General features: G+C 41.6%; 1 long non-coding RNA gene across 1 annotated transcript in view; it reads right to left on the bottom strand.

Moving 5' to 3' along the window:
- The window catches only part of LOC125612306, a 47,123-nt gene extending 37,415 nt beyond the window's left edge, over positions 1-9,708 (bottom strand). Inside the window, exon 1 of the long non-coding RNA XR_007342614.1 lies at positions 9,646-9,708. This is a non-coding gene — a long non-coding RNA (uncharacterized LOC125612306). The remainder of the gene's footprint in view (positions 1-9,645) is intronic.
- Between the last annotated feature and the right edge of the window lie 4,779 nt (positions 9,709-14,487).

Here is a 14,487-nt window from a genome sequence, read left to right as displayed (position 1 = left end):
TGATTTCAAAGAGCAGCACCTCAGGAGGAAGGCTGCTCTGCAAGCAATGTGGCGGCTGCAGACTGCAGCCCAGCTGCAAGCCATCAGGTAGCTCAAAAATAGCCCCAAGACTGGACCCACTGGGTCCCAGACGGCTGTTGTCCTCTGCCACCTGGCAAAGAGGGAAGTCCTCTCTAGAGGACAGAGCATCACAGAGCATCGTCCCAGGCCCCACATCTTCCTAGAAATAAATTTCTATACACATCATCCATCAAGGAGAGGTTCAGGCCTCTGAGGTGGCTTGACATTAAGAACAGGAGCCAGCAGAGATGACCGGACAGGAGCAGCCCCACGGGGCTCCCAGGCATCAGTCAGATCCAGACAGAAAACAGCTATGCTGACTCTGTCCAGGTAGGCAGAAGTCGAGCTTGAATTTTTTTGTCAGGAGAGTGGAAATCATATTTTTAAAAGCTATGAGGCCTGGCGATACAGCTTAGTGGCAGTGTGCTTTCTTAGCATATATGAGAGGCCCTGGATTCAATCCCTAGTACAGCCAAAAAATTTTAAAAAATAAGACTGTGAAAAATGTTGAAAAAGAATGAACAGTAACTTTAAAACTAAAGCTTGATCAAAATTAAAAATTAGGGGCTGGGGCTGTAACTCAGTGGTAGAGCGCCTGCCTCACAGGTGTGAGGCACTGGGTTCAATCCTCAGCACCACATAAAAATAAAGATATTGTGTCCATCTACAACTAAAAAAAATAAAAATTTAAACTGATTACATTATATTAATTAAATTAAATCATGATCAAAATTTTAAAACGAATGTAAAAGTTTATTGGGAAGTTAGACACTGTTGAAGAGTGAATTGGTGAAATGAAAGTTAGGAGTACTCTGTGAGATTTGCACAGTATTTGTGAAGGATGCCTCATTTCCCTCTTTTGACATCATGTTTTCACCTCACTTGATTATATTATAAACACTTTGACCTTCATAAAAAAGTCATCAATATGTTAATGTGAAACTTTATGATGTTCTTGAGAGAGCTTTTTTTTTTTTTTTTTAAGAAAAAGAAGAATATGATTACATCTGAAGAGCAAAAGCCTACGGAGGCAATAAAAATTGATGCTACTACTCATGGTCAACATAACCTCTAACCTTCAAGTTGAATTTCTGGTATAAAACCCTAGCCCACTCTGCTGCTTATGAGCACAAGATGGACCCTGCCTTTCTCTTCAGGCACTGAATAGTTTTTTAAAGACAATGAAGGGACTCTGAACTCCTCATGTAGGCTGGAAGAGGAAAATACTGCCAGGAGAAGCCACCTATGCACCAGTTGTGAGTTAACAGTGACCAAAGGAGAAGGCTTAGGATGCTGACAACATTCTGTGTGCTGCCTAGTACCCACCCGCTCCCCCTGACTTGTCTCATGCTTCTGTGAAAGTGGGGCAGGGGGTGCTGGGCTGTGGCTCAGTGGAACAGCACTTGCCAAGCACATGTGAGGCACTGGGTTTGATGCTCTGCACCACATAATAAATAAAATAAAGTTATTATGTCCATCTACAATTAAAAATATTTTTTAAAAAAGAAAGTGTGTGTGTGATCAGCAACTTCAGTTTTGCCTAACTTTGACATACTAAGCTTAAATTTTTAAATTCAGTAAAACTCAAGGATAAACTTGAGTTAATTGTCAGAATAAAATAATCTGAAGTGCAGTATGAGGAGACAAATAAATGGAAAACATTTAATTAAACATTACAAGAATAGCTAAGATACAAATTATACATTAGGTTATCATATTAAATATAATTAATATGCACCAATAAATTGTTTTAAAAAGGAGTATCCCATCTAACTGTTTAAGTACAGTCTAAGGAAGACAGGAGAGAAAACAAGGTATGTGAGTAGATTATAAACACCGACTCCTCCATTTTACATCAGGGACTTGAGCAGCCACAGGTGCTCAAGGAAACTGAGGGTTTTTAAAAAATGCAACAAGCCTGTCAAGTAAAGCTAAGACAGTGCTTGGAGGAAAATTTACAGCCTCAACCGCATATTTTAAAGAAGAAAAAGGCTAGAACATAATAAGCTAAGCATTCATTTTAAGGTGTTAGGAAAAGCTGGGCATGATGGTATAGGCCTATAAACCCAACATCTCAGGAGGCTGAGGCAGGAGGCCAGCCTCTGCAACTTAGTGAGGCCCTACACAACTTAGCGAGATCCTGTCTCAAAATAAAAAATGAAAAAGGGCTGGAAATGTGGCTCAATGGTTAAGTGCCCCTGGATTCAATCCCTGGCACAAAAATAAATAAATAAATAACAATAAATTAAAAAATAATTAATAAAGAAGTTTTTGAGGCTGGGATTGTGGCTCAATGGTAGAGTGCTCGCCTAGCATGGGCGGAACCCGGGTTCGATTCTCAGCACTACATAAAAATAAAGGCATTGTGTTATGTCCATCTTCACCTAAAAAATAAATATTAAAAAAAATTTTAAAAATAATAAAATAAAGAAGTTTTAATTAATAAAGGGCAGGGAGGAAAATAAACCTTGAATAGTCATTATTAGTCATTCTCAGATAATGATGCTACATGAAGAAAACCAAAAGAATGTACTGATAAATATTAAAACTAATAAAGACTTTATCAAGATCACCGGGTATAGAGTCAATATAAAACAGAAAAGCCTTCCAATAGTTAACAGAAAAGAAAATAAAAAAGAATATCCCTGGAGCATAGTGGTGAATGCCCATCATCTCAGCTGCTCAGGGGGCTGAGGCAGGAGGATCACTTGAGCCCAGGAGTCTGGGGCCAGCCATGGACAATGTAGTGAGACCCAGCCTTTTAAATAAAGTAGAACAAATAAGATACCAACTAAAATAGCTTTAAAAAGTAGTAATGCCTAGGAATAAAACTAGAAGAAGACATACAAAGAGCTCTAAGAAACTAAAGATGTATCACTGCAAGAGGGCTGGGGATATAGCTCAGTTGGTAGAGTGCTTCCCTCCCATGCATGAGGCCATGGGTTCAATCCCCAGCACCACACACACAAACTACTCCTCCCCCCCCCCTCTATATATATATCCTCTGCAGGAAATTTTAAATGACCCAAATAAATAAAGAGATATAACAATACACTCATAATATGTACTATTTAGTGTGTATTAATCATAATAACATATTTTATATAATAAAATGAAGTAATCATATGTTCATGGATAAGAAGACTCAATAATGAAGTACATCCATTCTCAAACTGCTCCACAGATCCCTAATGAAAATCCCAGTAGCTCTTTTAAAAAAATAAAACTTGACAAACTGAGTCCAAAAACGTGGAGACAATGCCAAAGGCTGTCACTGGCAGGATGGAGAAGCAGGCTGGGCCTCTGGGGGGAAGGACTGAAAACCAATGAGCGCACACAGCTGCGCGAGTGGCGCTCCACACACGGATGCAGGCCTCGCCTGAGACTCAGGGTGTTTGGTGGAGAAATTGTAAGCATAAGCAAGGAATGGATTAATGAAAATTAGGACGGAGGAGAGAAGATTTGTGCCGGGAGGAGGCGGACAATGGGATGTGGGCAGCTGGCCCTGCTTGGCTTGTTGCTGGGTGGTGGCTGCACAAGGGTCTGCTCTGTGATCCACCATGCTGTGCCCCTCCCTATCTGCCTGTCGTAGTCCACAGCACTTTTAAAGGATTTATTTGTTTTCTACTCATCAGATCAGGGTGTCAGGAGTCTCCACCAGGGAGACAAAACGAGAGCTCGTGGGAAACAAGAGCCTGCTTAGCAGAGACGTGACGTCAGGGAGGGTGGTGGGCTGGACTGAGTCGAAGAAGAAGACAGCTGAAGCCTCCAAATTTGCAGCTTTTATTCAGAACTGACAAAAGCAGAGAACAGCGGTGGCTCCAACTTCCACTTTTGCCTGGATAAAACCCAGCATTAGCTGGTATTCCGGCCTCCCCCAGAAACCCTGGAAGGCCTAGATTGGTTTTTGAGGCCAAGACAGGTAGGGTGTCTTGAAGAAAAGGAATGACCATTCAGACCTCAGCAAAGACTCATGTCCATTATAAACTAATAAAATGGTAGGCTGGTCTACCCCTTTAGCCTCTATGGGTGTGAATGGTTTGATATGATTACCCAGGAAATGATCATGATTGAGTTATCTGATGAAACTGAATTGTTGAAACTCTACAGTAGACCCTGGTACCAATTTTACACATCAAACATTCCTATAAGAGACTGAGGGTGGCTGGTCTTATACCATCTCATCACCTGGGCCACACCTGGGAATGGGGCCCTACCTGGGGACAATCTAGGGCTTAGCAATAATCTCTGTGGGGAGGACCCCTTCACAACTCTCCAATTTTATGTAAGGGGGAATATGGGGTTCATAGTAAAGATAGTATGAACAAGAAACTACAGACCAAACTCTTAATAAAACATAAATGCAAAAATCCTCAACAGAATGATAGTAAATAAAATCTAGCAATATCTGTAAAGGATCATGAGCACGTGAGGTTTATCCCAGGAAAATAAAGCAACACAGAAAATCAGTGTAATCTGCCACATTGGAATAGGAGAAATATCATATGATCATCTCAACATAGACAAAGCATTGGACAAAATTCAACATCTGTTTTTCAAGAAAAACTCTCTGCAAACTAATAGACAGGATTTTGTCGAAATGATGAAGGGCCTCTGTGAAAATCCACATGGAGTTTTCTTAGGGTGAAGGACTGAACCCTTTTCTCCTACCATGGGGAACAGAGCCAAGATGCTCACTTTTGCTACTTCTCTTCAATACTGTGCTGAAGCCCCAACCACTACAATAAGGCATGGAAAAAAAAATAAAAATAAACTACATTCAGATGGGAATGGAAGAAAACTACAAAGATAATGCAGAGAGGTTCTGAATATCCTTTACTTGGTTTCCACCATGGCTACATCTTTTTTTTTTAAATAAATATTTTTAGTTGAAGACAGACACAATACCTTTATTTTATTTATTTGTTTTATGTGGTGCTGAGGATCAAACCCAGTGCCTCATACGTGTGAGGTCCACCATTGAGCCACAACCCCAGCCCTGGCTATATCTCATGTAACATAACAAAACCAGGAAACTGATATCAGTTAATTGATTTTTTCCCCTCTTTTATTTTTTTTTTGCAATGTTGGGGTCTGAACCCAAGGGTGGTGGGAAAGTGCTTTATCACTGAGCTACACCCACAGTCCATGGCCAACCGATTTTTTACAAAAGTGATAAAGCAATTGGATGGGGAATGATCTTTTCAACACTAAGTGCTGAATCAACTGGAATCTGTACAGAAAAGAATGAACTGCACACAAAAATTAATTCAAAATGTATCATAGTCCTAAACATAAAAGTTGAATGAAGCTATAAAGCTTCTGGGAGAAAATGCAGGGGAAAATCTTCAGGGCCTTGGGGATTAACAAAGATTTCTTGGAACACAAAAAGTGGTATGCTAGGACACCATAAAATAAAGATAAAATGAACTTAATTAAAATTTTTAAGAAGGGAAAGTTTTCTTTTTTACATTTGTTCAGAAATAAACTTGTGGTAAAAGTTAAAGGAAGATAAGCTATTCATTAATATTCTGCACATAGTGTACAACCAGAGATATGAAAAATTGTGCTCTATATGTGTAATATGATTTGTAATGCATTATGCTGTCATTTATAACAAATTAAAATTTAAAAATAAAAAATATCCTGCACATAAAAGAGGTGTGTAGGGCTCGGGTTGTGGCTCAGTGGTAGAGCACTTGCCTATCACATGTGAGGCACTGGGTTCGATCCTCAGCACCACATTAAAAAAATAAAGTTATGTCCACCTACAAGTAAAAAAAAAATGAAATAAATGCTTGAACACAAGCATTTATTTCATATTTAAAACCAGTTCATTAGAAAAATTGAAAAAATATTCTTGAAATTCCTAAAATTTCTGCAAAATTAACTAGGAAAGTATTTGGAAAATTTAAGTGCTCAACAACTTTTGAAAATTCTATGAATCTATTTTCTTTTTAAATTTACTCTAATTTATTATATATGACAGCAGAATTCAGTTCAATTCATATTACATATATATAGCACAATTTTTCCTATCTCTGGTTGTGCACACCATTCATGCTTAATTCATGCTTAATTGAAATTTTAATCATTTGCTCTTCAAAGGACATCACTGAGAAAATGAAAAGGAAAGCCATAAATTGGGAGAAAATATTCAATAATAGAATATTTAAAAAAAAATTTTAGTTGTAGATGGACACAATATCTTTATTTTTATTTGTTTATTTTTATGTGGTGCTGGGGATCGAACCCAGGGCCTCACACGTGCAAGGCAAGTGCTCTACCACTGAGCTACAATCCCATCCCACTCAATAATAGAATATTAACAGCCAATTTTAAAAGCAGACAAAAGCTAATAGGTATAGGGTTTTTGTTTGTTTGTTTGTTTGTTTTTGGTACCGGGGATTGAACTCAGGGGCACTCAAGCACTGAGCCACAATTCCAGCCTTATGTTGTATTCTATTTAGAGACAAGGTCTCACTGAATTGCTTGGTGCTCATTTTTGCTGAGGCTGGCTTTGAACTCAGGATCCTCCTGCCTCAGCCTCCCAAGCCGCTGGGATTACAGGCATGTGCCACTGTGCCTGGCTAGTGTTTTTTTTTTGTTTTTTTTTTAAAGAGAGAGAGAGAGAGAGAGAGAATTTTAATATTTATTTTTTAGTTTTTGGCGGACACAACAACATCTTCGTTTGTATGTGGTGCTGAGGATCGAACCCGGGCCGCACGCATGCCAAGTGAGCGGGCTACCGCTTGAGCCACATCCCCAGCCCTTTTCTTTTTCCTTTTTTTTTTTTTTAAGTGATGAAAATATTCTGGAATTATTGGTAAGTGCAGAAGATAATGAGCAAACTGAAAATTACTGAAGTACATACTTTAAATGGCGACTTATTGTGAAGAATATTCCAATTTTAGCCAAGAGCTGTAGGCCACACCTGTAATTCCAGCCATTAGGAGACTGTGGCAGGAGGATCTCAGGTTCAAAGTCAGCCTCAGCACTTTAGCAAGATCCTATCTCAAAATAAAAAATAGAAAGGGCTGGGGATGTGGCTCACGATAAAGTGTCCTTGGGTTCAATCCCCAGTACCAGAAAAAAAGAATATCCAATTTTAAAATATGCTCTAAAAATAGGCAAGAGACTCTTAACAAAAGATACAGGAACAATGGACATAGCTATGCAAAAGATGCAAAAGGGCCATGGTGGTGCATGCCTGTAATCCCAGCTACTCGGGAGGCTGAGGCAGAAAGTTCAAAAGTTCAAGGCCAGCCTCAACAAATAAAAATAAAAAGGGCTGGGGGTATAGCTCAGTGGTAGGGCACCCTTGGGTTCAATTCCCTGTACCAGGAAAAAAAAAAAAAAAGAAAGAAAAAGCTAACCATCACCACTTGTCATATGGATTCAGTGCTGTGGCTAACACTTTTATTTTAATAACTCACAATATCAAGTGTTGGTGGTGAAGAGCAACCATTTTATGCTCTTGTGGAAGCATAAAACGCAGTGAGCATTTTGGAAGACAGTCTGGCAATTTCTCCAGAGCAGCAGTCCCACCACCAGGCATCAACCTACCAGAAGTGGAAACATTCTACAAAAGACTTGTACATGAGTGCTCCCAGCAGCATTATTCATAATAGTCCCAAACTGGAAAGAACCCATCCATCAATGGGTGAATAAACAAATTGGGGTACATCCCTACTACAGAAGCTCTCAGCAATCAAAAGGAAAGCCACCAATCGAAAAGGAATGCCACCACTACACAAAACCACCTGGTGGGACCTCCCAGTCAACAGGGTCCAGCGGGTTAGGACAGTCATGATTCCTGGGGAAGGCAGAGTGTAGGAGGGAGCTTGATAAAATACAGGATCCCTGTTAAATTTACATTTCAGTCAACAGCTAATAACTTTGTTATAAGTATGTCCCATCACATGTAATATTGAGATATACTATAGATTATTATTCTTTATGGCATTTGCTGATAAACTGAGGGAACTGGAGATTATCATGCTAAGTGAAATAAGACAATCCCCCCAAACCAAAGGCCGAATGTTCTTTCTGATTTACAGATTCTAATACACAATAAGGGGGGTTAGGGAAGAATAGAAGTTCATTGGATTAGAGTGGAATGAAGGAAAGGGAAGGGGGTGGGAATGGGAAAGAGTAGAATGAATCCAACATAGCTTTCCTACGTTCATGTATGACTACACCACCAGTGTAACTCCACATCATGTACAACCACAAGAATGGGTCCTAATTAGAAGTTATACTCCAGGTATGTATAATATGTCAAAACACATTCTACTGTCAAGTATATCTAAAAAGCCCAAATAAAAAAAGATTATTATTCATTGTTGACCTGAGATTCTTATTTAACTGAGCGCCCTTCACTTTTATTTAACTCGGGCTACCCTTGCTGGGCAGGAAGTTCAAGGGTTCAGATTCTAGTCGTGGCTCTGGGTCGGAGCACAGGCCTGGGACTCAAAGGGAGCCCCCACCCCTTAGGATGTCAGGAGGCCCGGCAGAGCTGGAGCCCAGGCCTGTGCCTGTGCTTTCTAGGGCGGATTATTTCCAAGAGGGGCGATGGGAGGGAGGCAATCAGAGTGGGCACCACAAGCAATTGAGGAGGATTCAGGTGCAAAGGGGAGATGGGGCTCGCTCTTTTAAGTTTTCGTAGCGTTCTTGACACTTAGCAGAACTTCGGAACCATCTGAGGAGCGTGAGAAATGCAAATGTTCAGCATCCACCCCACTCCGATCGAGTGGTCTGGGAAGAGGTCCGGATCTTTCTAAAAGTCCCCCTGGGTTCCAACAACCTGCACGGCCGGCAAGGCCGGCTTCCAGGGTGTCGGGGGCTGGCCCCCACCCCGCCGCAGCGCCCCTGCTGCTGCAGGGAGAAGCGGATGCGGAAGGGCTGAGGCGGGACTAGGGTCCCAGCGGTGTCCCTGGTGGGTGCTCTCCACCGCAGGCGGCCAGAACTCCAAAGGGAGGCGCCTGGGCCCCAAGCAGGAACGAGCTCGAGTGGCGGTCCGCGGCTGGCTTTGGCACCCAACGGTTGCCGCCGGCGCTCGCTCCTCCCGGGAGTCGGTTCCCTTGCGGCGCGGCCCGCCCGGCTCGCGGTCGGAGCGCTCAGGCTGCGGACTTGGCCAGCGCTAGGCGGCGACCGCGAGCGCGGAAGGCTCCCGGGGCCCAGGGGCTGCGGTCCAGGGCCGGAGCCGCGGTCCCGGGTTCTGGGGCCGCGGTCCCGGGTAGGGGCCTGGGGCCGGGCTTCCAGGGCTGGATCCTGGACCACTACCCAGGCGTGCAGCCTCGCAGCCTCGCAGCGCTCTGGCCGATGGGCTGTGCGGTGCCCAGCGCCGGGCCGGCGGCACGCGTGCTCCAGACCCGCACCTCGCCTCCCTGGCAGGTCGCCTCCCCTGGTTAGGGCGCCGCGCCTCCCCTGCTAGTGCGTTGCCAAACTCTGACCAGCCGTCCCGCTCCACGTGCGCGTCAGCTGTCGAGTGGCAAGAAGGTCCCGTCTTTAAGGACAGGAGATTATCAGAGCCGACTGAAACGAATGTGTTTCCTGTGCTAGGGTGACCGAGAGGGGACTCACCGCGCGGAGGCCGAGACGCGACGGGCAGAAAGACCTGGTGTAATCCAGCTACCATACGTCCACTTAGAGTGCTTTACGAATTTTATTACAGATTTAGTAAACGGACGCATCATTGAGCTGCTACCAATGGTAGCACCGTCCCTAATGCAGAACGACACTATCAAAACCAAACCACAAAACAAACAAACGAAAGACGCCAACAACAGCAGGACACAGGCGAACCTACTTGGGAGTAGGACGTTCTTTCGCAGTGACTATTCGAATGAGCTGCTTTGGGGAACTAGTCTTTTCCATGTCACCTGATTCTCTCTCTCCTCCTTTTATTTAAAAAATGTATACCACTTGTATTTTCCAGCCTCTGAGTCAGACTCTGAAAAAAAAAAAATCAGAAACCATCGCTGTCCTAAGGAAACTCATCTTCTAACACTGGGGAAGGGAAGGTTTGTAGATACGCCAACAGCCCACGCCAGGGTTTCATGAGAGCACAGAGGAGCAAGACATTGATTGCTTAAAACTTTGTATTATGATAATTTTCAAAATAAACAACAGTAAAAGAGATAGTATAACAAATATCCATTACCCATTACCCAATTTATAAAATTATTAATATACTGCCAATCCTGTTTTATCTGTGCCTTATCAGCTTTCTGGTAAATTTCTCTATTAAGGTTTGATTGTATACTAAAAAACATTTGCCCACTCTGAAAGTATAACTCAGAGATTGTTTAGTAAATTTTATAATCATCATCACATTCCAATTTTAGGACACTGCCACCATCCCAAAATTTCACTCCATGACTTCTTGCAGCCAGAGGCAAACCTTGATATTTCCGTCTGTGGATTTGCCTTTATGGACATTTCATGTTATTGTAAATATATAATATGTGGTCTTTTGCATTTGACTTTCTTCACTTAGAATAATGTTTTCAAATTCACCCACATGGTAGACTATATCAGTGTACCATTCATTTTATTAATGAATAACATTCCATGGGTGAATACATCACATTTATTTTTTCCCACATTTTACGTTGTGATGGGATTTGTTGTCACATATTTGAACTACACACAATATGACGATATAATTTGGCCATATCACTTCTCAGCACTTCCCTCCTCCCTCCCTGCCTCCAGCCCCTTGGTCCCTTTCCTCTACTGATCTCCCTTTGATTTCACGAGCTCTGCCCAAACCTTTCTTTTTTTTTTTTTTAAATTTTTTATTGTTGGCTGTTCAAAACATTACATAGTTCTTGATATATCATATTTCACACTTTGATTCAAGTGGGTTATGAGCTCCCATTTTTACCCCATATACAGATTGCAGAATTACATCAGTTACACATCCATTGATTTACATATTGCCATACTAGTGTCTGTTGTGTTCTGCTGCCTTTCCTATCCTCTACTATCCCTCCTCCCCTCCCCTCCCCTCCCCTCTTCTCTCTCTGCCCCCTCTACTGGCATTCATTTGTCCCCCTTNCCGTATATTGAACCAGCCTTGCATCTCAGGGATGAATCCTACTTGATCATGGTGCACAATTTTTTTGATATGTTTTTGTATCCGATTCGCCAGAATTTTATTGAGGATTTTTGCATCTAGGTTCATTAGAGATATTGGTCTGTAGTTTTCTTTCTTTGAAGTGTCTTTGTCTGGTTTAGGTATCAGGGTGATGTTGGCCAAACCTTTCTTTTGCTACTTCCTCTCTAGCTTCTGCATATGAGAGAAAACATCTGACCCTTTACCTTCTGAGTTTGGTTTATTTTACTTAACTTATTATTTTTTTTTTAAAGAGAGAGAGAGAGAGAGAGAGAGAGAGAATTTTATTTATTTTTTAGTTTTCGGCGGACACAACATCTTTGTTTGTATGTGGTACTGAGGATCGAACCTGGGCCGCACGCATGCCAGGCGAGCGCACTACCACTTGAGCCACATTCCCAGTCCTATTTTACTTAACTTAATGGTCTCTAGTTCCATCCATTTTCCTGCAAATGACATGATTTAATTTCTCCTTATGCCTGAATAAAACTCCACCATGTATATATATCACATTTTCTTTATCCATTCATCCGTTGATAGACACCTAGTTTTAATTTGTATTTTCCTAATTGCTAATGATGTTGAACATTTTTTCATGTATATGTTGGCCATTTTCTTTGAGAAGTGTCTGTTTAATTCATTTGCCTATTTATTAATTGGGTTATTTAAATTTTTTGGTGTAAAGCTTTTTGAGCTCTTTACATAGTTCTTTAGATATTAATCCTTTGTGAGAAGAGTAGCCAGCAAAGATTTTCCCCCATTTTGTGGGTTCTCTCTTCACATTCCTAATTGTTTCCTTTGCTGTGCAGAAGCTTTTTAATTTGATTCTATCCTATTTATTTATTTACTTGTAGTGAGGATTGAACTCAGGTGTACTTAACCAGTAAGCCACATCCCCAGCCCTTTTTTATTTTATTTAGAGACAAAGTCTTGCTAGATTGCGTAGGGCCTTGCTAAGTTGCTGAGGCTGGCTTTGAACTCACGATTCACCTGCTTCAGCCTCCTGAGCTACTGGGATTACAGGTGTGTGCCACAGTGCCTGGCTCCATTTTAACTCTTGTCATTATTTCCTGAGCTTTAGGGGTCTTAATGAGAAAGTCATTGCCTGTATACCACTTTATTTACCCAATATTAGCTTATGACATATGTGGGTTATTTCCACTTTTTGCTGTTAAAAATAATGTATCTGGGCTGGGGCTGTAGCTCAATGGTAGAGCGCTCGCCTAGCATGTGTGAGGCACTGGGTTTGATCCTCAACACCACATAAAAATAAATGAAATAAAGGTATTGTGTCCATCTAAAAATAAATATATATTTAAAAAATAAAAATAATGTATCTATGAACATTCATATTCATGTTTCTGTATGGACATATTATTTATTTTCCTTTTTCTTTTGATAACTAAGTGTGGAATTGCCAGGTCTTATTATAAATTTATGTTGAACATTTTAAGAAACTGCTAAACAAACACTCTTTTCAAAGTGACTGTACCACTTAAAATTTCCACAGGGCCAGAGATTATAACTCAGTGGCGGAGTATGTGCACAAGGCCGATTTTCAATCCCTGGCACTACAACAAAAAATAAATATATAAAAATAAAATTCCTATCATCAATGAAAAAGGATTCTGGCTACTCCACACCCTGATGACACTCCACTTCTATTGATCACAGTCATTCTGGTGGAAGCAAAGTAGCCTCTGATTGCAGTTTTAATTTACATTTGCCTAGTGAATAATAATGCTGAGCATCTTTTCATGTGCTTACTGGCCATTTGTATATCTTTGTGGAAATTTCTAATCAAACTTCTTTTCCATTTTAAAAAATCAACTTTTAATTTTAGAATAGTTTGATTTTAGAAAAATTGTGAAACAAGCCCAGAGAGTTACCGTCCACCTCAAGTCCCTGTCACTAACAGCTCATGTTAGCACAGTGTATCTGTCACATTGGAGACTTAACTGAATTCCAGGCTTTGTTCAGCTTTCCTTAGTTTTTAGCTATTGTCCCTTTTCTGTCCCAGGGTCCCATCCAGGACTCTCCATCTCATTTAATTTCATGTCTTCTTGGGCTCCTCTTGGATGTGACACATTCTCAGGCTTCCTAAATTTTTTTAATTTAAAAAAATATTGGTCTTTGACAGCCAGAGCAGTTTTGAGTACTGGTCAGGTATTTTGTAGAATGTCCCCTGATTGGGTTTGTTTGGTATTTTTTCTCATGATTGGGGTGAGGTTTTGGGATTTTGAGAGGAAGGCCTCAGAGGTAAAGCACTGGGCTGCTGCTATACATACGGCACATGGGGTGGCTTTAACAATAAAAATTCACTTTCTCAGGACCCCAGAAGCTAGATGTGCAAGATTCAGGGGAGGCAGGGTTGGTCTCTTCTGAGGCTTTTCTCCTTGGCTTGTGGAGGCCGTCTTCTCCCCGTCTTCAGGTGTCTGTGTCCCGATCTCTTTTTGTCCCTCAGAGCTGGGGATCAAGTCCAGAGCCTTGCACATGCTAGATAAGTGCCCTACCACTGAACCATATCCATAGACCTTTTAATTATTTGGGGTTTTATTTATTTATTTATTTTTGTGTGTGTGATGCTGGGGATTGAACCTATGGCCTTGTGCATATGAGGCAAGTACTCTACCAACTGAGCTATATCCCCCGCCCTAATTATTTCTTCTTGAGTCTAAGTCGCTTAGGGCCTCAGTAAGTTGCTGAGGCTGGCCTCAAACTTGTGAGCCTCCTGCCTCAGCCTTCTGATTAGCTGGATAGGTGTGCACCTCTCCACCACACTCTAGTCTCATCTTAACAGGACACTGTTCATGTTAGATTAGGGTCCCCTGCAATGACCTTACTTAACCTTAATTGCCCTTTAAAGGCCCTGTCTCCAGTCACTTTCTGAGGCATCAGGAATTACGACTTCAGCACATGAATATTGGGAAGGACACTCTTCAGCCCTTCCCAGCCATTCTCATCGCATCAGGCCCCAAGCAACTGACGTGCCTCATCACTGCTTCCTGCTGGTTGACTTGGATGTTTCTCCACCTGCTCTCACAGTGCATTCTGTGGAGAGACCACACTGTGTGCAGCCCACCCCCAAGGGCTGGCACTCGAGAGGTGAATCATTATGAGCTTGGATTTGACAACTGATGCTTAGATGTGATACTAGAAGCACAAACAAAAAAAGGGGAAAGGACACATAAACTGGACCTCATCGCTTTAGTCAGGTTTGGTGTCTCTGTGACCAAAACAGCTGTCGAATAATTTAGAGGAGAGGTTATTTTGGCTACCGGTATCTGAGGGATTCGTCTACGACT

The sequence above is a fragment of the Marmota marmota genome, unplaced genomic scaffold (genome assembly GCF_001458135.2).
Source record: "Marmota marmota marmota unplaced genomic scaffold, marMar, whole genome shotgun sequence".
NCBI lineage: Eukaryota > Metazoa > Chordata > Mammalia > Rodentia > Sciuridae > Marmota > Marmota marmota.
This window is presented reverse-complemented; position numbering and strand designations above follow the sequence as displayed.